The 25,272-nt window shown below is 35.9% G+C and overlaps 1 pseudogene; it reads right to left on the bottom strand.

Annotated features, from left to right (window-relative positions):
* Positions 1-1,320: 1,320 nt before the first annotated feature.
* On the bottom strand, positions 1,321-1,386 carry LOC122099470 (annotated as a pseudogene).
* Between the last annotated feature and the right edge of the window lie 23,886 nt (positions 1,387-25,272).

The raw sequence follows: 25,272 nt of genomic DNA on the forward strand, positions 1-25,272 counted from the left end.
GAGCAAAAAATAATTCATAAAATTATTTTTTAAAAATGTAAATGAACTAGAAAAAGGCCAGGAATGGAGATGTAGTTCATATACTAGCTCACCAATCTAGAGAAGAAAGGCCTAGCAAGACCTTGAAGCCCTGAGTTCAAACTGAGCATGCCAACAAACAGGCATGCACATGCACTCCTGTGCACGTGTGCACATACACACACATACTTATTCAAAATATCTTCAGGTCAGTGATTTGTATTAATTTCTTTGTTAACGTTATTATATATTATATGGGTAAAATAATAGAAATAAACTATTCTATCTCAGAACATTTTTAAACGTTTTTTATTGTAAAAATACTTTATAGAGGGTTTACAGTTACATGAGCAAGGTAATGAGTACATTTCCTATCAAGAATTGTTAGCTCCCCTTTGTTTTTCCCCTACCATCCCTTCCCTTCTACCTCCACAAGTACAGTCCTCACCACCCCCACTCCTCCACCCTAACCCTGCCTAAATTGTAAAGTTCATTTTTCAACATAGTGCCTTGTGCATCTCATTGTTTCAATGTGTCAACCTGTATCTCTATTTAAGCATTTTGTTTTTTTCCCTTTCCCTCCCCAAATTAGAGAAGTGTATATACAAGATGTAGCCACACCAACATCAAATGCTGTGAAAACAGGGGTTATGCTGTGTGGGAGGACCATATAAAAAACAAAAAAATAACATCGCACATTATAGATGTGTTAAAAACAACAGCAAGAAAAAAAACACTTGTGTTCCTATCTTGAGGTTCATTTAGCTTAACATCACCTTATCTAGTCATATGCATATAGCTTTTGACCATTTCTGCTTATCACAGACATAGATTTACTTATTGGAAATAAGGGATACCATGGACCTATGTTTCTTTGGACTTGGCTCACGTCAGTTAATATAATTTTTTCTAAGTTTTTCCATTTCATGACGAATTGGGTGATGTCATTCATTCTGATGGACGATAGAATTCCCATACACACACACACACACACACACACACACACACACACAGCATTTTTTGATATATTCATCTACTTAGGGGCATCGGGGTTGGTTATATATCTTACCTATGGTAAATAATGCTGCAATAAACATATTTGTGCTGGTAGTTTTAGTATGGTCTTGTTTGTAATCATTTGGGTGAATGCCCAAAAGTGGGATTTCTGGGTCATAGGGGAGCTGTATTTGGAATCGTTTGAGGAACTTCCATACTGCTTTCCAAGTGGTTGAACAAGTTTATACTCCCACCAAGAATGCAGTAAGGTTCCCTTCTGGCCACATCCCCTCCAGCATCTGTTGTAAAAATTTGGAATGCTTCACGAATTTGCATGTCATCCTTACCCAGGGGCCAAGCTATTCTTCTCAACAGAGAAACCGCAGATTTAAACAACTGCTTAGATCAATTAGATTTAACAGACGCCTGCTGCATATTTCACCCAGCAGCATCAGAATATACTTTTTCTCAGCAGCACATGGAACATATTCCAAAATAGACCACATTTTAGGCCACAAAGCAAACTTGTCTAAATTCAGATACATTGAAGTTATACCTTGAATTCTTTCAGACCACAAGGGAGTAAAATTAGAACTCAACACCAAAAGCCACCAAAGAAAGTCCGGTAACATATGGAGGCTGAACAAGACACTGCTGAATCACAAGTGGGTCGTGGAAGAGATTAGAAATGAAATTCAAATGTTCATGATATTCAACAAAAATGAGCACACAAATCACCAGCTCCTCTGGGACACAGCAAAGGCAGTACTCAGGGGCAAGTTTATAGCTTTGAGTTCTTACATCATTATATTGCAGAGATCTGAAACCAACAATTTAATGAGACAACTGAGCCTCCTTTAAAAAGAGCACCAAGATAAACCCTCATCTAGTAGACAAAAAGAAATAGTTAAAATTAAATCAGAATTAAATGTATTAGAATCCACAAAAAAACATACAAAATAATCAACAAAACAAAGAGTTGCTTCTTCAAAAAAATTAACAAAATTGACAGACCCTTAGCAAATCTTATGAGAAAAAGAAGAGAACACACCCAAATAAATAAACTCAGAGATGCAAATGGAAATATCACCACAGAAACAACCAAGATTCAAAACATTATAAGGGAATACTTCTCAAAACTATGTGCTAATAAGTTTGAGAAGTTGGCAGAAATATTGACATGCCAAAACTAAACCAAGATGAGTTAAACCATCTTAACAGGCCCATATCAAGCATTGAAATACAGCAATAAGAGACCTCCCGGGGAGTTCCGGGAAGATGGCGGAGGAGAAGCTGGAATCTGAACAAGCTCTCGCATAGAAAGCAGTTTTAGAGTTCCAGTGAACAGTCCTAAGCCAGAGAATCACACCAAGTGTGCCATCACAGGACAGAGAGTTAGACAAGAGAGGGGAAGCCAAGACAAGGAGACACATCTGAGCGCCTGCCAGCAGCCGCCGCGGCGGCGGCAGGGTCGCAGCGGCCACCACAGCCGCGGCCATACCTGAGCGCTCACACAGAGAGTCCGGGACTAAGGAGCCAGACGCAGCGGGCAAGAGGATTCTACTCAACACCAGCAAGAACCGACAAGGAGCGGACATCTTCATCCTGCAGTTTGCAGACCAGAGACGACCCAGGATCCAAGACTCAGCGTGAGTAGAAGCCCGACGTCCTCGCTCCTTCTCAGGGAGCAGAGGAGGGAAGACCACCCCTCTCCCCCCCAGCACTGGTGATCTCCATCTTGGATACCGACAAAGCTCAGAGGAGCTGCTAGCTCCAACTCAGGCCTTGGAATAAAACGAGTCATTTAACAGGTCACAAGAACTTAACGGCGAAGTGACCTGCCAGACTCAGCTCCATCCAGGGAAAAGTCACCCAGCTCAGGCACCAGCCATTGGAGTGGCTTTCCTCACTGGGTAACCAGAGCCAGAGGCTGCCCCTCCCTCTAGCAGCCTCAACAATCAATTGAAAAACAGAAACCCTGAGAATGGCTCCAGGGTGGGCTCTGTGAATTTTTCACAAAATAGCCCCAGGGAAAAGCTACTGTTTGTTGAAAGGCCTCAACTCTACCAGAACCTAGCCTCATCACCTCTCTTTTGTGATTCTCAAAGCAGATAACCCTCCAATTAAACTAACCTGGGAGGGGGATCTCAAAATCTTGGGTAAAGCAGAGCATTTTTCTGCCTGTTCGAACAAACTGACTTAAGAAACCAATCAAGCCACAGGACCTCAAGCTGACCAGAGATTCCAACAAGAGGCTGGTTACAGACAAAAGGGAGATACAGGATTCTTCCCACCCCTCCCAAAAAAATCAAAAAAAAAAAAATCAAAGAACTTTTTTTTCTTCTTTTCTTTTTTCTTTTTTTTTTTTTTGGTACCTTATATATATAAAAATTTTTTTTCCCTTTTCTAAAACTTTTATTAATCTTTAATTTTTGCCTTTTTTGAAAAAATAATTGTTTTCCAGTAACTTTTTTTTCCCTCTTATAATTTTTATTTTAGGAATACGTGAATGTACGTTTTCCTTTCTTTTCTTGTCTTCTCTCTCTTTTTGTTTCTTTCTTAATTATCTTTTTGTTTTTTGTCTAGCTCTACTGAACTTCTGATCTTTTTTTTTCTCCCTTTCTTATCCTTTTCACCTTTTCCTTTCTTTTGTTCTTCTGTCTGTGACTTAACTCTTGTCCTGCACATCCTCAGATAAACCCATAGTTAACTAGTAGACCCTATCCCCCATTGTGTACACACTTAATCCACAAATTTATTACCCAATCCAAATCTCTGAGACTTAAATTCCTTAATAGCAGTACTACCTCTTTATACCTATATAATATTTTAAGCATTTTTTAAGTTTTTCACATCTCCTCTAACTCCCTCCTGTTTTCTCATTATATTCACATTCCTCTCTAAATAGATGGTCTTTCAATCTCCATAACTATATTAATTTTTACGTTTCTAATTTTTTTTCTGGTCTCTTTTCATTTCCCTTTCCCTTTCTTCTTTTTCTCTCCCTCTCTACTTGCATCCTACCCAACCTATTTACTGCATTGATATTAGGACATAGTTAACTCTCCCTGTGCCTCCCCACACCAATCTATTCCTAATTTTTACCCACATCTCTCCCTAACCCTAAAAATTTCTGGTTTTCCAAATTCTTCTCTGCAGTTCGAAGCCCATTAACATATAGTTGTTTGATGTTGAATAGATGTATCTGTTGAACTAGATTGTACCTGTAGACTATTGACTGTATAAATGCAAACGTTGGTTGATGGTTGCCTTAAGATAGGGTTCTAGCACAAAACTGGTGCTATTTTCATCTCAAATGGGCAGAGTAAGCCGGAAAAACACAAGAAAAATGGCAAATCCGGGAATCTCAATTCCCAATCTTGATAATCAGGGGTCAGATCAGATAATGAACAATCCAGAGGAGAGTCCCCAAATAGCTCTACAAACACTGGTGGCAAACATGATAAATGAGAAGTTTGACAACTTACAAAGGACTGTGTATGAGCATGATAGGGAGAGAGAGGAAGCATCCCAAAAGTCTATACAGGAATATCATAAACGTGAGGAAGCTACTCAAAAACTGATACAGGATTTGCGTGAACAACTTGAGAATACTCAAAGAGAAAGGGAGGAATGGCGTGAGGAGGCTGAGAACACTCAAAGAGAACTGCAGGAATCCCACGAACGGGAGGAAGCTAATCAAAGAGTAATTCAGGAATTGAGAGGCCAGGTAGAGAACACACAAAGATCACTAAAGGCATTCATGGAATCCATTAACAAAGAGCTAAAGAAAGTCAGTGAGACCACAAAGGGAATGCTGAATGGAACCCAACAGAAAGAATGGGAGTCCAAAGAAACCATAACCAATCAACTAAGTGATTTGAGAACAAACACTGAACACCAAATTAAGGAAGTAAAGAAATTTATACAAGACCTAAAACAGAGCTTCAACAAAGAACTTGAAGCCAACAAAGCAGACCAACTAGAAGGAAAAGAGATAAAAAACAAAGTAGAGAGTCTTGACAGCAGGTTAGACCATGCAGAAGATCGAATCTCAGGGATTGAAGACAGCCTAGATATTATAGAGAAAGAACATACAACCATCCAAGACAAGTCCAAGAAGTATGATAGATCTATCCAACACCTGGAAGACACCATCAGAAGGCCTAATCTAAGGATAATGTGTGTAGAGGACCACCTAGAAACAGAAGTTAATGGTCTAGGAAATTTATTTAACAGGATCCTAGCAGAGAACTTCCCAAACATCCAAAAAGATAGGCCTATTCAGATACAAGAAGCTTTTAGAACCCCAAATAGACCAGACCAGAATAGGACATCCCACCGTCACATTATAATCCACACAGGATCAACTCAGACCAAGGAAAAGATCCTTAAAGCTGTCAAGGAGAAAAGGTTAATCACCTATAAAGGGAAACCAATTAGAATCACCTCAGATTTCTCAGCAGAGACAATCAAAGCAAGAAGAGCCTGGAATGATGTATGCTATGCCCTAAAAACAAACAACTATCAACCAAGAATACTGTACCCAGCTAAACTCTCCTTCATAACTGAAGGCCAAATAAAAACCTTCCATAGCAAAGAAAAATTGAAACAATACATCTCCACCAAACCACCCCTACAAAAGATTCTTAAAGATGTCCTACACATAGAAAACCAACAAGACCGCAATAAAGGCCAAGAAACTGCACCCAAACTGAGAATCCAAGAACCATAGGAAGAACCCAGTTTTCGCAGCCCCCAAGAAGGTGCATAACATGGCAGGAACTCTCAAATACCTCTCAGTCCTATCTCTTAATGTTAACGGACTGAACTCTCCAATTAAGCAACATAGACTGTCTAATTGGATTAAAAAACAAGACCCTTCTATCTGCTGCCTGCAGGAGTAACATCTTGCCCATAAAAACAAACACATTTTCAATGTTAAAGGCTTGAACAAAATCTACCAAGCAAACGGTCCCCATAAACAGGCGGGAGTTGCAATCCTAATATCAGATAAAATAGACTTCAAATTAAAATTCGTGAGAAGAGAAAAAGAAGGTCGCTACATACTAATTAAAGGATCTCTCCTTCAGGAGGATATTACAATTCTAAATATCTATTCGCCAAACAATGGAGCACCCAAATTTATCAAAGAAACACTACTTTCCTTCAAATCCCATATAGATCCAAAGACATTAATTGTTGGGGATTTTAATACACCACTCTCCCCACTAGATAGATCAACTCGGCAAAAACTCAACAGAGAAACTGCAGATCTAAACAGCTGCATAGATCAACTAGACTTAACAGACATCTACTGAACATTTCACGCAGCAGCATCAGAATACACGTTTTTCTCAGCAGCGCATGGAACATTTTCTAAAATAGACCACATTTTAGGCCACAAAGCAAACTTGTCTAAATTCAGAAACATTGAAGTTATACCTTGCATTCTCTCTGACCACAAGGGAATAAAATTAGAACTCAACACCAAAAGCCACCAAAGAAAGTCCGGTATCACATGGAGGCTGAACAACACACTGCTGAATCAAGAGTGGGTCATGGAAGAGATTAGAAAGGAAATTCAAATGTTCATGCTATTCAACAAAAATGAACACACAAATTACCAGCTCCTCTGGGACACAGCAAAGGCAGTACTCAGAGGCAAGTTTATAGCTCTGAGCTCCTACATCAACAAATTGGAGAGATCTGAAACTAGCAATTTAATGACACATCTAAACCTCCTTGAAAAAGAGCAGCAAGATAAACCCCAATCCAGTAGACGGAAAGAAATAATTAAAATTAAATCAGAATTAAATGAATTAGAATCCAAAAAAAATATAGAAGGAATCAACAAAACAAAGAGTTGGTTCTTCGAAAAACTTAACAAAATTGACAGACCCTTAGCAAATATTATCCGAAAAAGAAGAGAACATACCCAAATTAATAAACTCAGAGATGAGAATGGAAACATCACCTCGGAAACAACCAAGATTCAGAACATTATAAGGGAATACTTCTCAAAACTTTATGCTAATAAGTTTGAGAACATGACAGAAATGGACCTTTTCCTATCAAATATTGACATGCCAAAACTAAACCAAGATGAGTTAAACCAGCTTAACAGGCCCATATCAAGCATTGAAATAGAAACAGCAATAAGAGACCTCCCAGCTAAGAAAAGTCCAGGACCAGATGGTTTTACAGCGGAATTTTACAAGGCCTTCAAAGCAGAGCTCACACCAATACTCCTCCAACTCTTCAATGAAATTGAAAGAGAAAGCTCACTACCGAACACATTCTATGAAGCCATCATAACCCTCATCCCAAAACCAGGCAGGGACTCATCAAAGAAAGAGAACTATAGACCCATTTCTTTGATGAACATTGATGCAAAACTTCTCAACAAAATTTTGGCCAATCGACTTCAACAATTCATCCAAAAAATCATACACCATGATCAAACAGGATTCATTTCAGGGATGCAAAGCTGGTTCAATATACGCAAATCAAATAATATAATTCATCACATCAACAACAGCAAGGATAAGAACCACATGGTTATCTCAATAGATGCAGAAATAGCATTCGACAAGATCCAACACCCCTTTATGATGAAGGTTTTGGAAAAATTAGGAATCCATGGCACATTCCTCAATAAAATAAAGGCTGTATATGACAAACCTACAGCCAGCATTATACTCAATGGTGAAAAACTAAAGCAATTTCCTCTTAACTCAGGAACAAGACAAGGATGCCCACTCTCTCCACTTCTCTTCAATCTAGTATTAGAATGCCTAGCTACAGCAATAAGACAAGATGCAGACATAAAGGGGATCCAAATAGGGAAAGAAGAAATCAAACTCTCCCTCTTTGCAGATGACATGATCTTGTATTCAAAGAATCCCATAGACTCCACTCCCAAATTACTCAAGCTGATTCAAAACTTTGGCAAAGTAGCAGGTTATAAAATTAACCTCCAAAAATCAATGGCTTTTCTGTATGCCAACAATGAGAAAAGTGTGGCTGAAATTAGGAAAGCAACTCCATTTGTAGTAGCCCCCCCAAAAATAAAATACCTAGGAATTAACTTAATTAAAGAAGTGAAGGACCTCTATGATGAAAACTTTAAAATCTTGAAAAAGGAAATCAACACAGAACTTAAAAAATGGCAAAACCTCCCATGCTCCTGGATTGGAAAGATTAACATCGTGAAAATGGCAATACTTCCCAAGGCTATCTACAAATTCAACGCAATACCTATCCAAATTCCAACCTCATTCTTCAAGGAAATAGAAGAGGCAATCCAAAAATTCATATGGAACAATAAAAGACCCCGAATAGCAAAAACGCTCCTGAATGGAAACAACACTGCTGGAGGAATATCAATACCAAACTTCAAGCTCTACTATAAAGCCATAGTAATCAAAACAGCTTGGTATTGGCATAAGAACAGACCTCAGGACCAATGGAATAGAATTGAAAAGCCAGAAATGAACCTACAGACCTATAGCCATCTAATCTTCCATAAGGGAGCTAAAGCAATAGAATGGAAGAAAGACAATCTCTTCAGTAAATGGTGCTGGCAAAATTGGTTAACTACATGTAGAAAACTTAAGCTAGATCCTTATATATCACCCTGCACCAGAATCAACTCCAAATGGATCAAAGACCTTGAACTCAAAACAGACACTCTGAAAACATTACAGGATGGAATAGGAGAAACCCTAGGTCTCCTTGGCTCAGGCCGAAATTTTCTGAATAGAGACCCGGAAACACAACAAATCAAAGAAAGGTTGGACAAATGGGATTGCATAAAGTTGCAGAGCTTCTGCAGGGTAAATGACATAGCTAGCAAGATCAATAGAAAGCCCACGGATTGGGAGAAGATCTTTACTAGTCATACAACGGACAAGGGTCTCATATCTAAAATATATTTGGAGCTCAAAAAATTAAACCCCCCAACAACAAATCCTCAAAGAAACAACTGCCCAATAAATAAGTGGGTGAAAGACTTAAAGAGAAACTTCTCTGAAGAAGAAAGAAGGATGGCCAATAGACACATGAAGAAATGTTCAACATCCCTAGCCATAGAAGAAATGCAAATCAAAACAACATTGAGATATCACCTCACTCCAGTTAGAACGGCAATAATCAAGAACTCTAACAATAACAGATGCTGGAGGGGATGTGGACAGAAAGGAACCTTACTTCATTGTTGGTGGGAATGTAAACTTGTTCATCCACTTTGGAAAGCAATATGAAGCTTCCTCAAAAGACTTAACATAGAGCTCCCCTATGACCCAGCAATCCCACTTTTGGGCATTTACCCTAATGTTTACAAACAAGACCACACTAAAGCTACCAGCACAACTATGTTTATTGCAGCATTATTTACCATAGCTAAGATATGGAACCAAACCAGATGCCCCTCAGTAGAAGAATGGATCAAGAAAATGTGGTATATATACACAATGGAATTCTATGCCTCCATCAGAAAGAATGACATTGCCCCATTTGTTAGGAAATGGAAAAACTTGGAAAAAATTATATTAAGTGATGTAAGCCAGGCCCAAAGAAACGTAGGTCCCATGGTTTCCCTTATTTTTAATATCTAGTATATGTATGAGTCAAGCGGAAAAGGTCATATAATGTGATGTCAGGAAAATGAACCCTTAGATGTGTATTTTAATGTTTTTTTCTTTCATGCATGTGTTTCTAACACATTTATAAGATTATCTCTTTGTTGCTTTGTATGTCCCTCCCCCACAGTATAACCCCTGCTTTCACTATATTTGATGTCAGTATAACTTGTGGAGGAGATGGGGAAAAACCAGTTGTTTAAAGATACAGGTGGACCTGTTGCAACAATGAGAAGTACAAGTTGTCATGTCCAAAACGAGCTTTACAACGTTGGTGGGGGGGGGAGGGAAGGGGGGAAAGGGGGAAGGAGAAGGATTGGGATTGGGGGGGAGAGGGGAGGCTGGGAATGGATGTGAAGGGTAAACAAAGGAGGAGGCTGCAATGCTTGGTAAGAAATGTACGCATTATCCTGCCCATGTAACTGTAACTCCTCTGTACAGTATGTTCACAAATAAAATTAAATTAAATTAAAAAAAAAAAGAGACCTCCCATCTAAGAAAAGCCCAGGACCAGAGGGTTTTACAGGAGAATTCAACAAGCCCTTCAAAGCAGAGCTCATACCAATACTCCTCCAACTTTTCAATGAAATTGAAAGAGAAAGTTCACTATCGAATTCATTCTATGAAGCCATCATAAACCTCATCAAATAAACAGGCAGGGGCTCATCAAAGAAAAAGAACTATGGACCCATTTCTTTGATGAACATTGATGCGAAACTTCTCAACAAAATTTTGGCCAATTGATTTTAACAATTCATCCATTCAAAATGGATTCATTTCAGGGATGCAAAACTGCTTCAATATACGCAAATCAAATAATATAATTCATCACATCAACAACAGCAAGGATAAGAACCACATGGTTATCTCAATAGATGCAGAAGAAGCATTTGACAAGATCCAACAGCCCTTTATGATGAAGGTTCTGGAAAAATTAGGAATCCATGGAACATTCCTCAATACAATAAAGGTTGTATATAAGAAACCTACAGCCAGCATTATACTCAATGGTGAAAAACTAAAGCCATTTCCTTTTAAGTCAGGACCAAGACAAGGAATGTCCCCTCTCTCCACTTCTCTTCAATCTAGGATTAGAATGCCTAGCTACAGTGAAAGAAAAGAAGCAAACATACAGGGAATCCAACTAGGGAAAGAAGAAGTAAAACTCTCCCTCTTTGCAGATGACATGGTCTTGTATTTAAAGAATCCCAGAGAATCCACTCCCAAATGACTCAAGTTGATTCAAAACTTTGGCAAAGAAGCATGATATAAAATTAACTCTCAAAATTCCATGGCTTTTCTGTATGCCAACAATAAGAAAAATGTGGCTGAAATTAGGAAAGCAACACCATTCGTAATAACCCCACAAATAATAAAGTACCTAGGAATTAACTTAACCAAAGAAGTGAAGGACCTCTATGCTGAAAACTTTAAAAACTTGAAAAAGGAAATCAAAACAGAACTTAGAAAGTGGCAAAATCTCCCATGCTCCTGTATTAGAAAGATCAATATCGTGAAAATGGGAATAATTCCCAAGGCTATCTACAAATTCAATGTGATACCTATCAATATTCCAACCTCATTCTTCAAAGAAATTGAAGTGGCTATCCAAAAATCCATAAGGAACAATAAAAGACACCAAATAGCAAAAACGAAGCTCAACAGAAAGAACAGTGCTGGAGAAATATCAATACCAAATTTCAAACTCAACTACAAACCCATAGTGATCAAAACAGCTTGGTACCTGCACAAGAATGGACCTCAGGACCAAAGGAATAGAATGGAAAACCCAGAAATGAACCCACAGACCAATAGTCATCTAATCTTTGAAAAGGGAGCTAAAAAAATAGAATGGAAGAAAGAGAGCCTCTTCAGTAAATTGCACAGGCAAAGTTGGTTAACTACTTGTAGAAAACTAAATCTAGAACCTTATATACCACCCTGCACCGGAATCAACTCCAAATGTATCAAAGACCTTGGAGTCAAAGCAGACACTCTGAAAAGGGTACATGATGGAATAGAAGAAACCATAGGTCTCCTTGGCCAGGCCGAAAGTTTGTTAATAGAGACTCAGAAACAGAACACATCAAAGAAAGTTGGACAAATGGGATTGCATGAAATTACAGAGCTTCTACATGGCAAAAGACATAGCTAGCAAGATCAATAGAAAGTCCACAGATTTGGAGAAGATCTTCAATAGTCATAAAAAGGACAAAGGTCTCATATCTAAATTATGCCTGGAACTCAAAAAATTAAATCCCCCAACAACAAATCTTCAAAGAAACAACTGCCCAAAAAATAAGTGGGCTAGAGACTTAAGGAGAAACTTCTCTGAAGAGGAAAGAAGGATCGCCAATAGACACATGAAGAAATGCTCAACCTCCCTAGCCATAAAAGAAATGCAAATCAAAACACCATTGGGATACCAGCTCACTCCAGTTAGAATGGCTAAATTCAAGAACTCTAATAACAACAGATGCTGGAGGGGATGTGGACAGAAGGGAACCTTACTGCATTGTTGGTGGGAGTTTAAACCTTGTTCAACCACTTTGGAAAGCAATATGGAGGTTCCTCAAAAGACTCCACATAGAGCTCCCCTATGATCCAGCAATCCCACTATTAGGCATTTACCCAAATGTTTACAAACAAGACCACACTAAAGTTATCAGCACAACTATGTTCATTGCAGCATTATTTACTATAGCTAAGATATGGAACCAACCCAGATGCCCCTCAGTAGATGAATGGATCAAGAAAATGTGGTAAGTATACACAATGGAATTCTATCCCTCCATCAGAAAGAATAACATTGCCCCATTTGTCAGGAAATGAAAAGGCTTGGAAAAAATTATATTACATGAAGTAAGCCAGGCCCAAAGAAACATAGGTCCCACGGTTTCCCTTATTTGCAATATCTAGTATATGACTGAGTCAAGCAGAAATGTTCAGATAAGTTGATGTTAGGGAAATGAACCCTAATATATGTATTCAAATGTTTTTTTTTCTTTCATGCATGTGTTTCTAACACATTGATAAGATTATTTTTTTGTTGCTATGTATGTCCCTCTCCCACAGTATACCCCCTGCTTTCACTGTATTTGATGTCGGTATAATTTGTGGAGGGGAAGGGGAAAAACAAATCGTTTAAATATGGATACAGGTGGACCCATTGAAACAATGAGATGTACAAGTCATTATGTTGAAAACGAACTTTACAACTTTGTTGCAGGATGCGGTGGGAGGAGGAGCAGGGAGTATTGTGTGGGGGGGCGAGGGGACAATGGGAAGGAATGGGAAGGGGAAATAAAGGAGGAGGCTACAAAGCTTGATAAGAAATGTACTCAATATCTTGCCCATGTAATTGTAACCCCTCTGTACAGTATTTTCACAACAATATATATATATATATATATATATATATCACATTAAAATATTGTACTCATTGGTTCTGGGAAGGTGGCTCAGTGGTAGAGCACTTGCCTTGCATGCGTGTGGCCCTGGGTTCAATTCCTCAGCACCACATAAGCAAAAAGAAAAAAAGCTGGAAGTGGGGCTGGGGCTCAAGTGGTAGAGCACTAGCCTTGAGCTGAATAGCTGAGGGACAGCACCCAGGCCCAGAGTTCAGGCCCCACGACCGGACACGCTTCCCCCCAAAAAGATATGTACTCATTATCTTGGCCATGTAATTGTAACCCTTTTGTACAGTATTTTCACACACACAAAAAAAAGATGTAACTTATTCAGTTCGGAATATAGTGAATGAGGAGTTGAAGAGAAATAGTTTGGAGTAAATATGTTCAAATACTTTATAACTTAGTATGATCACATAATAAAATTTAAGTATAAAAATAGGGTAATATAATTAATAAAAGGAATAAAATTTAACAAGCTACACTAAGTACACATATGTGTATAACACAATTAAAAATACTTTGTGAAATTAAAATTTCTAATAAAAAGACAAAAATTCGTTCCAGTTATTATAGATTCATATGTTAATATCTTTTTTTCAGTTAATTCCTTGACGAAGTAAAAGGAGAAATATATTTTGCTCATTTAGAAAGACAATCTTGTCCAATTAGCATTAGAGTATTTTAGTTAATGACTGTAAATGTGAAATTTTTCTATCAACCTAATTATTATATTAGAATATTTTCAATGTATTCTTCAAAATATTATCTCTGTAGGTATATACTTTTGCTATTTATTTAATGTTTTCTTACTAAATTGATATATGCCATTTTCTGAATGTAGTTTGGTGTATGCAACTAAGATATATTATACCTGATCTGGAAATCAATTATTCAGTTTTTTTTTAATCAAAAATGCTTATAGTGAAATAAAGAGGTAAATCCAAATTATGTATATTTGAAGACAATGCTTGGTTAGTCCTCTTCTCACATTACCCATTCCCTTCTTGAGAATAATACACATTGTAAGGAAATGTTTAGAATGTTTTGGAGAAATAGTTTGACTTTAAACCAGTGATTTACTACATGCTTCATTTTGTTTACTTTATATCCAGAAAAGCTAAATTCTTTTTTTAATTTTTTTTTGTGAAAATACTGTACAGAGGGTTTACAATTACATGGGCAAGATAATGAGTACATTTCTTATCAAGCATTGTAGCCTCCTCCTTTGTTTCCCCTTCCCATCCCTTCCCATCCTCCCCTCGCCCCCCCCCGCCCAATCTTCCCCCCTCCCCTTTCCCCCCCTACACCAAAGTTGTAAAGTTCATTTTCGATATAATGACTTGTACATCTCATTTATGCAATGGGTCCACCTGTATCCATATTTAAACGATTTGTTTTTCCCCTTCCCCTCCACAAATTATACCGACATCAAATACAGTGAATGCAGAAAAGCTAATTTCTTACCTTATCATTTTCCTTAGGCTTTACACTAAGGTTTAATCTCTGATAGGTGACAGATAAAGGTGACACTTTTTAAAAATTGCTAAATTTAGGCTGAGGAATCTAGGTACAAGTATACTCATGCAGATAGGCCTCATCAGTCATGAGACCATGATATCAAAATGTTAACCTATGCTTACTGGAGTCATGTTTATGAGATTCTGTGTATTATAAACAGTGATTATGAGCATTTGTTTTGTAATCAACATCATTTAATGGGTTAGGAAATGAAGTGAGACATTATACTCAGAACTAAATTGAAGGAGGAATCCAAAATTTGTTAATGATATACACTTAACACAATGTTTTAAAAATTCAAGCTAAAGGAAATAATTTGTAAAAAACAATCAACATTTACAATAAATACAGAATCAGTTTGACTGATTTATTTTTTTATCCAGGTTGCCATATGGCTTGCATGATGACTTTTCTGATTATATGTTTAGTTAGGTCTTGATATTTAGTTGGTGAAGTTATGTTCTTCCATATATTCATTTGTCAGATCAAAGAGTAAATGAATTCCATGCCAGAGCCAATATCCATAATAATGTTATAGTTGTATACTGCTACTTTGCCAAACTTTCAAATCAGCTCGAGTATCTTGAGTCTTTTCTCAATCTCACTAAATAGGTATGCAATTTTGTCAGCACTAGAAATATTTTGACCACCATTTATTAAAATTATTTTTTCCAGAAGCTACTATTCTCTTTTCATGAGATTTTTAATTTCATTTATATAATGTGCTGATGTTTTCCTTTAGATAACCCTTGTTCAGTCTTCTACAAACAGTGTAATTTAGAGTAGATTTAAACTAGGTAAACTCATGGAAACTGCTCAGATTCTATTACTTGCATATTTTGTCCTTGTTAAATCAGTGGTATTTAGTTCCCAATATGGATACTATTGGACTTACTCATTGCATTTATGAATATTTTAAGTATGTCATGATTTTTGTGATTTAATACCTTAGCATTTTTTCTTTTAAATATGTGCAGATCTTACTTCATATACAGTTACATTTGTTTTCAACAATTTGATCCATTAAAGGGATTTGCTATATTAGGTTCAACCAGATGAATTTAATTACAAATTAACACAACCTTATTTATGAGAGACAGTTATCCTTATAGCTCTACTCAAATTAACATGTATTTGAGGTTTGTGTACTTAAAAAATCTGTACATAATATGTTTTTGTTCCTGGGGGAGTTCCACTTTCTTGGTTGTTTCTCCAGCTGTGGTGACTGCAACATATGTGTGCATTTTATTTCAATTGTTTTGTGTTTATATTTTGTTTCATATAAGAGAAAGTACAAATAAAATCAGTGATTTAGAACTTTTTCAAATAGAATTCTACGAGAGACACTTGAATTTCTATGACAACTGGGAATGGCCAGGTCTTAGTGGGGAGTAGCAAAACAACAGAGACATTGTTGGATGTGAGTTGAATTCTTCTTCCTTTTGCCTCACTATTTCCAATGATATTACTTCAAAGTCTTTAGTGAAAAGAAAATAATTTTGTCTGTATGAACTCAGAATATTTGGTTTAATTGGGACACACTACACATTCATATTAGATTTTAACACTAAAATCTTTTTTTCCTTAGATTAAAAACACAGTTGTGAATTTATAATGTTAAAATAGCACTTAATAATTTAAATGAAATTGTCTAAACTATTTTCACTTCACACTATGTGCAATATAGAATGTAATAATACTGTGTAAGATAGTATGCAAAAATTGACTTTGTGCAAAGTGAATGATAGTGGATTTTTGTGAGATACTGAGTAATAGTAAAAATTATATTTGAATCTATTAAAAAATCCCAGTTACATATAAAAATAACTCATAGCTATAAATTAATACTGAAAAAATAAGATTGTTTATTGGAAAAAGCCAGAAATTTCAATAAGCTTGCTTTTTTAAAATTGACTTGGATCTGGGCTTTGGTGGCTCATGCCTGTAATCATATCGACTCAGGACTCTGAGATCTGAGGATAGTGGTTGAAAGCTATATGGACAGAAAAGTCTGTGAGACTCTTATCTCCAATAAACGTCCTAAAAACCAGAAATGGCACTGTGGCTCAAGTGGTACAGTGCTAGCCTTGAGCTGAAGAGCTGAGCGACAGTGCCCAGGCCCAGAGTTCAAGCCCCACGACTGACAAAAAAAATTGGCATGGAGTTTTACTTTATTATTTCATGATTTTTATGAGTGTTTGTTCAGTGAAAATGTCATTGGTTTTTATATTTTGTGTTGGCATAAAATGAGCCTACCATTGTCTTAAATTAATCAGACAAACCCTCTGATTCTATGACAACATAAATTTTGTGGCTAATGGTTAAGACCAAATTGCCTTTTTGAAAAAAAAATTTATATCACACCCCAAAAAAGAGGAACAAATGAAAATATAAGCCAAAAACGTACTCTGTACATCTTGATGGACTAATAGTCTGTCAGTTTGTTTTAACTATTAATCAAAAATTAAAGTAATACTAGGTAATATTAACCCATTTAAATTTCTTCATCCTTGTCATTTAAAAAACACTTTAAAAAGAAATTCAACAGGTGGTAATAGATGAGTTTTGCAATTATGCAGTTTAATAGAGCTCTGAGTTGTGGATATAGGACATTCATCTAAGTGACTAAATATTTAAATTAAATCCCATGAAGTATATTCCTTCAATTTTCTGGCTAAAGTGTTCTACAATCTATGTATTTTTAGAAGAAATATTGTATGTTGTTTCCTTGGTGACAACGTAATTGGAAGACTAAAAGTTTTCCTATACCATGGCCACCTTAAACAGGGTGGATGTATTAGGGTTGGCAGGTAAAACTTTTGGGACAGCTTTAATGTTTGAATCTTGGAAAGGATTTGATTGGGAATTGTGGCCGACTTTCATGGTTTGTGAAGAAAAATGACAGGCCATACGAAATGCTTTTATCTGCTACATTGTTATATTAGTTTTTTTCAAACACACACATACACACATACGTACACACAGATACACACATTTGTAGTATAAAGACACACTCCGTCTGCAAGAAAATATTTTAATAGGAATTCCATAAAATATTTAGTCTGCTGAGATCTAATTAGAATTTATAGAAATATCTAGTTGCTTCCACCCCCGTACATGTCATTATCATTGGTGAAGCTGTTGCCATTTGAATTTAGAATGCCCCAGAAAGACTTTCTATTTCTTCCCAGACTCTGGAGAGTACCTGAATAGTTCTTCTGGAGATTAAGTTCTTCAGTGTGAAATCTATGAGAACATGGACTCTCGTCTACTTTCTTCTTTCATCTTTTAATCATTCTAAGTCAAAAACTTTTCTCTTTGACATACTCTCCACCTTGATATTGTCTTGTCACACCCTCCAAAGCAATAAAACCAACTAAACATACACTGAAACCTTCAAACTTGTAAATTTGAGTAAGACTGTTTAATAAATGGACACTATCACTAACTATGATAGGTTATAAAGCTAACACAAGTCTAGTCTTTCTAACAATGTAGAGTTCATTATATGGTGCTCGATTATAACATATCTAACTTAATGTTTTATTTTATATTCTAGTTTCTGTTGATCCCATGGCTTAAACTCAGGGCCTGGATGGTGTTTTCGTGTTCTAGGTCAGTGCTCGACATACAATCTGAACTGGAATTCCATTTGCCCTGGTGGTTAATTGGAGATAAGTATCTAATGAACTTTTACTCAGATTGGCTTTGAACTGTGATCTTCAGATCTCAGCCTCTTAACTAGCTCAGATTACATCCTTGAACCACCAGTGCCTAGCCATGTTGCTTATTTTGCATAATTCCAATTTTCAGCACTATATAGGTGCTCTTACTGCAATAAAAAAAATACCTCTGTTTTCACTGTATTTGCTATTGGTATAATTTGTGGAGGGGAAGGGAAAAACCAAATTGTTTAAATAGGGATATAAGTGGACCTAGTGCATCAATGAGATATACAAGATGTTATGTAGAAAAAGGAACTTAACAATTTTGGCTTGGGGTTTTTGGGGAGGTTGGGGGGGGGGGAAGATGGACAGGGGTGGTAAGGGGAAACAAAGGAGGAGGTAACAATGCTTGATAAGAAATGTACTCATTATGGGGCTAGAAGGTGGCTCAGAAGTAAAGCGTTTGCCTTGCATGCATAAGGCCCTGGGTTCGAATCCTCAGCACCACATAAACAAAAACAAAAAAGCCAGAAATGGAGCTGTGGCTCAAGTGGTGGAGTGCTAGCCTTGAGCTGAAGAGCTGATGGACAGCAAACAGGCCCAGAGTTCAGGCCCCACGACTGGACCCCCTCAGCCCCCCCCAAAAAAGAAATGTACTCATTTCCTTGCCCATGTAATTGTAACCCCTCTGTACAGTATTTTCACAATAAAAAAAACTTAAAACATACTGAGGATATTTGTAAAGTATATAATGAAGAAGTTACATTCTTTACCAAACCTATGCAAAATCTATGCTAAACTATTTCTATTTCAATGTACATTTCCTCCAACCAGTTTGAAATCGTTTAATACTTGTCACACCAACTTTCTCTATACCCTACTGGAGATTTAATTGTTCATGTATGTATGTATATGTATATTTATATGTATATGTATAAGTATCTATCTATATATGTTCCAATGTGGATCATCAGAATTGAAACTTTGCTTTGTTTTACTGTTCAGCAATTAAACCTGGCCAGCTCATTCTGTAGCAATATTTGTGTTCATTCTGGTCATTCATTTATTTACCACACCATCAGCCTTCTAAAATCAGCTTCTTTTCCTGGAGAAATTACCGATCAGTCCAACCAATATACACCCAGAGCGTTTTAATAAAGCAAGCTTTAATGAAGGAAGAAAACATGAAGGGACAACTACAGAATTTCTACAGAGACCTGACATCTTTCCCATTTCTGTCTTCCTCATCATACTTAGGAAAGCATTGACGAACACTATAAATATACTGCATTTATAACTTCAAGATCAGTGTTTTTTTTCCAACCTGAAGTCTTCTTTTCCATGATTTTTGACATAAACTTTTGGGGGATATTTTTTATTGTGATGGGATTCCATCCAAAACAATGCAATGTATGTCAAGAAAGTCAATGTTTTCAACTCAGAGTACTAAACAAAAGAGGGAAAAAATTATGGTTAGCTATATATGTTAAGCACAAATATAGGCAATATCAAGATATTTTGAAATTGTATACTTTTACTGGATAAAGTTGCTCAAACCAATAATATTACCTACTTGGAAAACAGAGATTAGAGAATTCCATCTCAAGGCAAGCCCAAACACAAAAAGAAGTTTCAGATACTCTAACCATTTGCTGGGTGCAATGTTTTATGTTTGTGTTAGGAAGACCACAGTCCAAGCATGCCCAGGCATAGTGATACTGCCTCAAAATAAGCAATCCAATTATAATCTGCAGATATGGTAGTAGTAGAGATGCTGTTTCACAAGTAAAATGCTCTGGGTTCAATCCTCCAGTTCCTCTAGAAATTTAAGTGTGTGCCAGGGTAAGAATTTGGCATGTCTAAGGTCAAGATTTCATACTCATTTAACAAGTTCTAATAAAGCCTTTACTTTTTTTGCTATTAAAAAAATATAACCATATCTTCCATGCCACAAAAAAATGATTTCCTATTAGAGATTTTCTTTCATCCATTAAGTAATATGTTATGCGTTGGATATTGTCCCACTGAAATCATACTAAAGATCAAAAACCTACTGTCTTAGAAAGTGACTGTATATAGAAACAGAATCTCAATGGTAGCATTTAAGTTGAAGTCTCCTCCAAGAGAAGCAGAAGGACTTGAATATGACAAGGAAAGAGGACTCAGAAGAAACAAGCTCTGATCTTGGAGTTTTAGTTCCACCAACTCAGAGGAAATGTATTTACAGTGTTAATGCACTCAAGCTGTGGTAGTTTATTATTACAATTACTACCAAACATGTGTATTCTATAAGACATGAAAAGTCATTGACTGTTGGGGTCCATGACTCATCTCTATAATGATAGTGATTAAGAACGATGAGACTTGGGGGATAATGGTTTTCTGTCTAGTAGGAAAGTTCATGAGGTTCTATCTCCAATTAACTACAAAAATTTCTGGACTGGGGCATGGTTCAAATGGAAGACTGACTACTGTTAGCAAACTGAGCATGAGTTACGTTCAAGCCCCAAATTGGGAGAAAGAAAAAGTCCTTAGAAAACTACTATGAGAAACAGAATTGTGAATAGGAAAGCAGAAATAAAATAAATAAACATATTGATACAAACAAAGCTTCCCAATATGAAATAGGGCACAAACTATAATTTTTAGGGTTTTCCTTCCTATGCAGTAGAACTAAATGGTATTTTGACTTGACGAAACTAAAATGTAAAACTGTAAGCAATAAATAATCACATTACTTTTATGTTACCATAATTCAACTTGTCTAAAATTGTTCTATACTGAAATGATCGTCATTGATATCTTTGTCAATATACCAAATGTTTATATTTTCAGCTGACCTTCCACAAAACTCATATCCCAAACATAAATTTTTGGTTTGTTCAAGCAATCAAAAGAATATAAACATATGTCTCAAAATGTTAATTACCTTTATCTACTGTCATTAAAGTAGTAAAACTAATAGAATTAAGTATATACCCTGAGAGAAATAAGACACTTCCTTCTAAATACAGACTGGTAGACACATATACACACACACACACACACACACACACACACACACACACACACTTACCACTTTCACTCAGGTTAGGTTCCTGACATTGTGTATCAGAGAATGATCTAAGATTCTTCCTGCCCATACATAAAATACATTCATAATTCCACAATACAAAAACACCAGATAATTCAAAATAATGAGAACATTTCACAGAACCAAAACAATGAGAACATTTCACAGAACCAACCAGATAATTCAAAATAATGAGAACATTTCACAGAACCAACCAGCTCTTGAGCCATCTACTCTTCTGATTTCATTTATTCATGATGATGCATTTTTCATATCATAATTAAAAATATTTTTGACTCTCTGATTAGCAGACAAAAATAAGTTATCATATAATAGAAAATATAGGTAAACTTACCTGTCTGTAGATAATTTTTAATATATCTTAACAAAGACTCCTGTTTCCTTCTTGCAGAGTCTGTTTCTGGCATTTTACCCTAATGTCTAATACTAAATTACAAAGGAATTGCCATTATTATTCCTTAATGGAATTAAATCTGATTTGTTTGCTTATTCTAAAGTAAATTTTCTCAACAACTTGAATTATTGTTTCTGTTATTCCTAAGCAATTTGAAATATCAGATAAAACTGGAAATTCCCTTCAGCAATGATTTGTGAATGGCATTAGTGTTGTGGAGGGATGCAGGACTTGAATTATCTAGAGTGCCTTAAAAATGGCACTGTTGGGTCTGGGAAGGTGTCTCAATTGTAGAGTGCTTGCCTTGCATGCATGAGGCCCTGGGTTTGATTCCTCAGCACCACATAAGCCAAAAGAATAAAAGCCGAAAGTGGCCCTGTGGCTCAAGTGGTAGAGCACTAGCCTTGAGCTGAAGAGCTGAGGGACAGCGCTCAAGCGCAGAGCTCGGGCCCCACGACCGGACCCCCCAAAAATGGTACTGTTATCCAAAAGGCTGATCGTTTAGTCAGCTTTTAAAGTGTGGTCTTCTTATTTCATCTAAGAAGATAAAAGTATGCTTTTCATCACATTCTTGCCTGCAAAACAATAGAATTATTTCCTTTGTACAGTTTATGTCCAGCTGCCACTGTAGTGAAACCTACAAACAACTGCACAGCTGTGTTAGCTGCTGTACATTTTGAAATTTTCTTCCAATAGCCCTTCTGATTTGAGCCCAAATTCATGGTATAGTCACATAATCCACAATTACAAAGCAACAAAATATACAAACACCACATGCAAAATGAGGTTCATTTTTTTCTGTTGTTTCCTGTTTTTCTTACTGTCTTTTAAGGAGCTAGGGGCTGTTCTCATTATTGTTGATGTGACTTAAATAAATTCACCAGATTTTTCAAATAAAATAAAGAGATATTTAGTCACAAAATACAGCTAAGCATTTGCGTGATTTTTTTTATTCTACTCCTGTTCTCAGTTATCTTCAAATAACATAGAGATGAGCCAATCATGTGTGTAAATCGAAATGTAACAAGCACACAGAACTCTAATTTCTATATCAACTTCACCTAGAAATGAAAATTATCACTTGTTTCATGTCTTAATCTACTTAAAACAAGTTTTATTAATTTTATCAATAAATTTCATAATCTATGGTATTGATGCATTGCATAAGTATTTGATACCTTATTTCCACTGAATTAATATTACATATAGTTTACTTTTTTACACATGATATAATGATATTTTTGAGGATAAAACATACCTGTTTTTCATTTTGGTTGCCAAAATGGAAATATTAGGCATTTTGAAAATTTAACTTTAAATCTAAGCGTTTAAATTTCACTAGGACATGAATTGTGTTACTTACAACTTTCATATTAAAATAAAAAGCATTATTAAATAGAAAGCAAAATTATGTTATCACACCTTAATCCCTGAATTAATTTTATGATAAAAAACAATTATATTTATATAACAAGATATACATATGCAAACAAACTATGAGATACACAGAAAACACATTTTTTGTTTTGTGTTTGTTGTTTATACTTTGTGATGATTCTGTATTCTTTACCTTATGCCTTGTATATTCATTGTATATCTTCAGGAAGGTGAGGGGTGGGCACAGAGCTTTAGGGAAAAGAGCGAAAAATTGTAGCAATGGAGTTCATTGAACATTGACGAAAGTGAACTATTTAACACATGGGTGGTGACAGGAGGGTGGGACTGGGAACAAGTGAGGGAACTGAAGATATTTCACAAAAGGAAATGTACTCTTTACCTGACTTATGTAATTGTAATCCATCTATAAATCACCTTAATAAGAACAACAGAGTAAATTTATTTTAAAAAGTTTCTTAGAATCCTAGAAGTTGTGTTGTTCACTGGTTTTAGCTGGTTGAGTCTATCTCTGAAAATACCTAGGTTGACATTCATTGGGCAAATATGTGAGCTACTAGTAGATAAATGTCAATTATGATTTACGTTTTTTTAAGACTCTAATTCATTTATTTCTTTAATCTAATTTGTATTATTTCTGTTTACCACTTTTTGATTTGGCTTGTTTCTGTTTTTCAAGGACCTAGTGCCACAACCTTAGTGCTGATTCAAGATTGTTCTAATTTGTTGATATACATACTCAAAGACATAAATTTTCCTCTGAGTATTGCCTGTGTTGTTGTGTCCCAGAGGTGGTAGTATTTTGTATGTTCACTTCCACTGAATTCCATAAACATTGCATCTTCCCTCCATATCTCTTCAGTGACTCACTAATGATTTAGCAATGTGTTATTCAGTCTGTGAGGTTCAGAATTTTCTGTGATGCCTCTTGATGCCAAGATCTAATTTGTTCCCATCGTGGTCTGACATGATACAAAGAGTAATTTCATTCTTATTTTTGAATTTTCACAGATTTTTCTTGTGATCTAAGATATGATCTATTTTGGAGAATATTCCATGGGCTGCTGAGAGTAATATGTATTGTGAAGCTGTTAGGTGAAATACTCTGTAGATATCTTTTAGGTATAGCTTGTCAATGCAGTTATTTAACTCTGAAGTTTTTTGCTAAGCTTTTACCTGGGTGGCCTGTCCCGAGGTAAGAATGATGTGTTCAAGCAACCAACAATGTATTTGGATGCATACATGTTTTTAGGGTATGTAGTATTTGTCTGATGAATTTGGGAGCTCTAGGATTCATGGTATTGATAATTAAAATTGTTATATACCACTGATGGAGAGTTTTCTTTATGAATATTTAATATCATTCTTTGTCTCTTTTTTACTTTCATACCACTTTTAATTTAAAGCATATTTTATCTAATAGTATAGCTATTCTTACCTGTTTATGAGGTCCAATTTTATTTTTTAAAGATCATGTGCAGAAGGGTTACCATTACATAAGTCAAATAATGAGCACATTTCTTTTTGAAAAGTGTCACCTCTTCTCTCATATCCTCCCAGTTTTTCCCTTTCAACCTCCCTCCCCCATAAGTTGTATAGTTCATTTACAATGTAGTGTCTATTGAGTAGCCCTGCTGTATTTTGTTAACCTTGTGTCTCACCATTTCTGTTTTCTCCCTTGCGCTTTCCAAATTTACATATGAGACAAAAGGTGCAGAAATATAAAAAATACAGCATCAGAACACAGAAGGAAAAAGCAATTATTTTAATGAATACTAATGATTATTTTAATGAATATTATTTTATATGATGACATTCATATAGCTATTTAGCCTTGGTGATCTTCTCCAAAGGGAATCCTCCTTTTACATCACTGTATAAATGTTTAGAATCTCTTATAATTTATCATGGGCAAGTGTAATATTTTTTCTTTTACCATCCAAGTGTTTTTAATTCTAATTAGAGGCACATTCTAATACAACAAATGAAGGAAATCAGACAACTTATATTTCTTTGAGTCTGTCTTTCTTCACTTAATATAAGTTTGGTCCAAGTCTTTCCATTTCCTTATGAATAGTATAATATCATTCTTTCTGTGTGAATAGAATTGCATCATACTGAAGATTTTCTTCCTGGC

The sequence above is a fragment of the Dipodomys spectabilis genome, unplaced genomic scaffold (assembly GCF_019054845.1).
Source record: "Dipodomys spectabilis isolate Male_0828 unplaced genomic scaffold, ASM1905484v1 ptg000515l, whole genome shotgun sequence".
NCBI lineage: Eukaryota > Metazoa > Chordata > Mammalia > Rodentia > Heteromyidae > Dipodomys > Dipodomys spectabilis.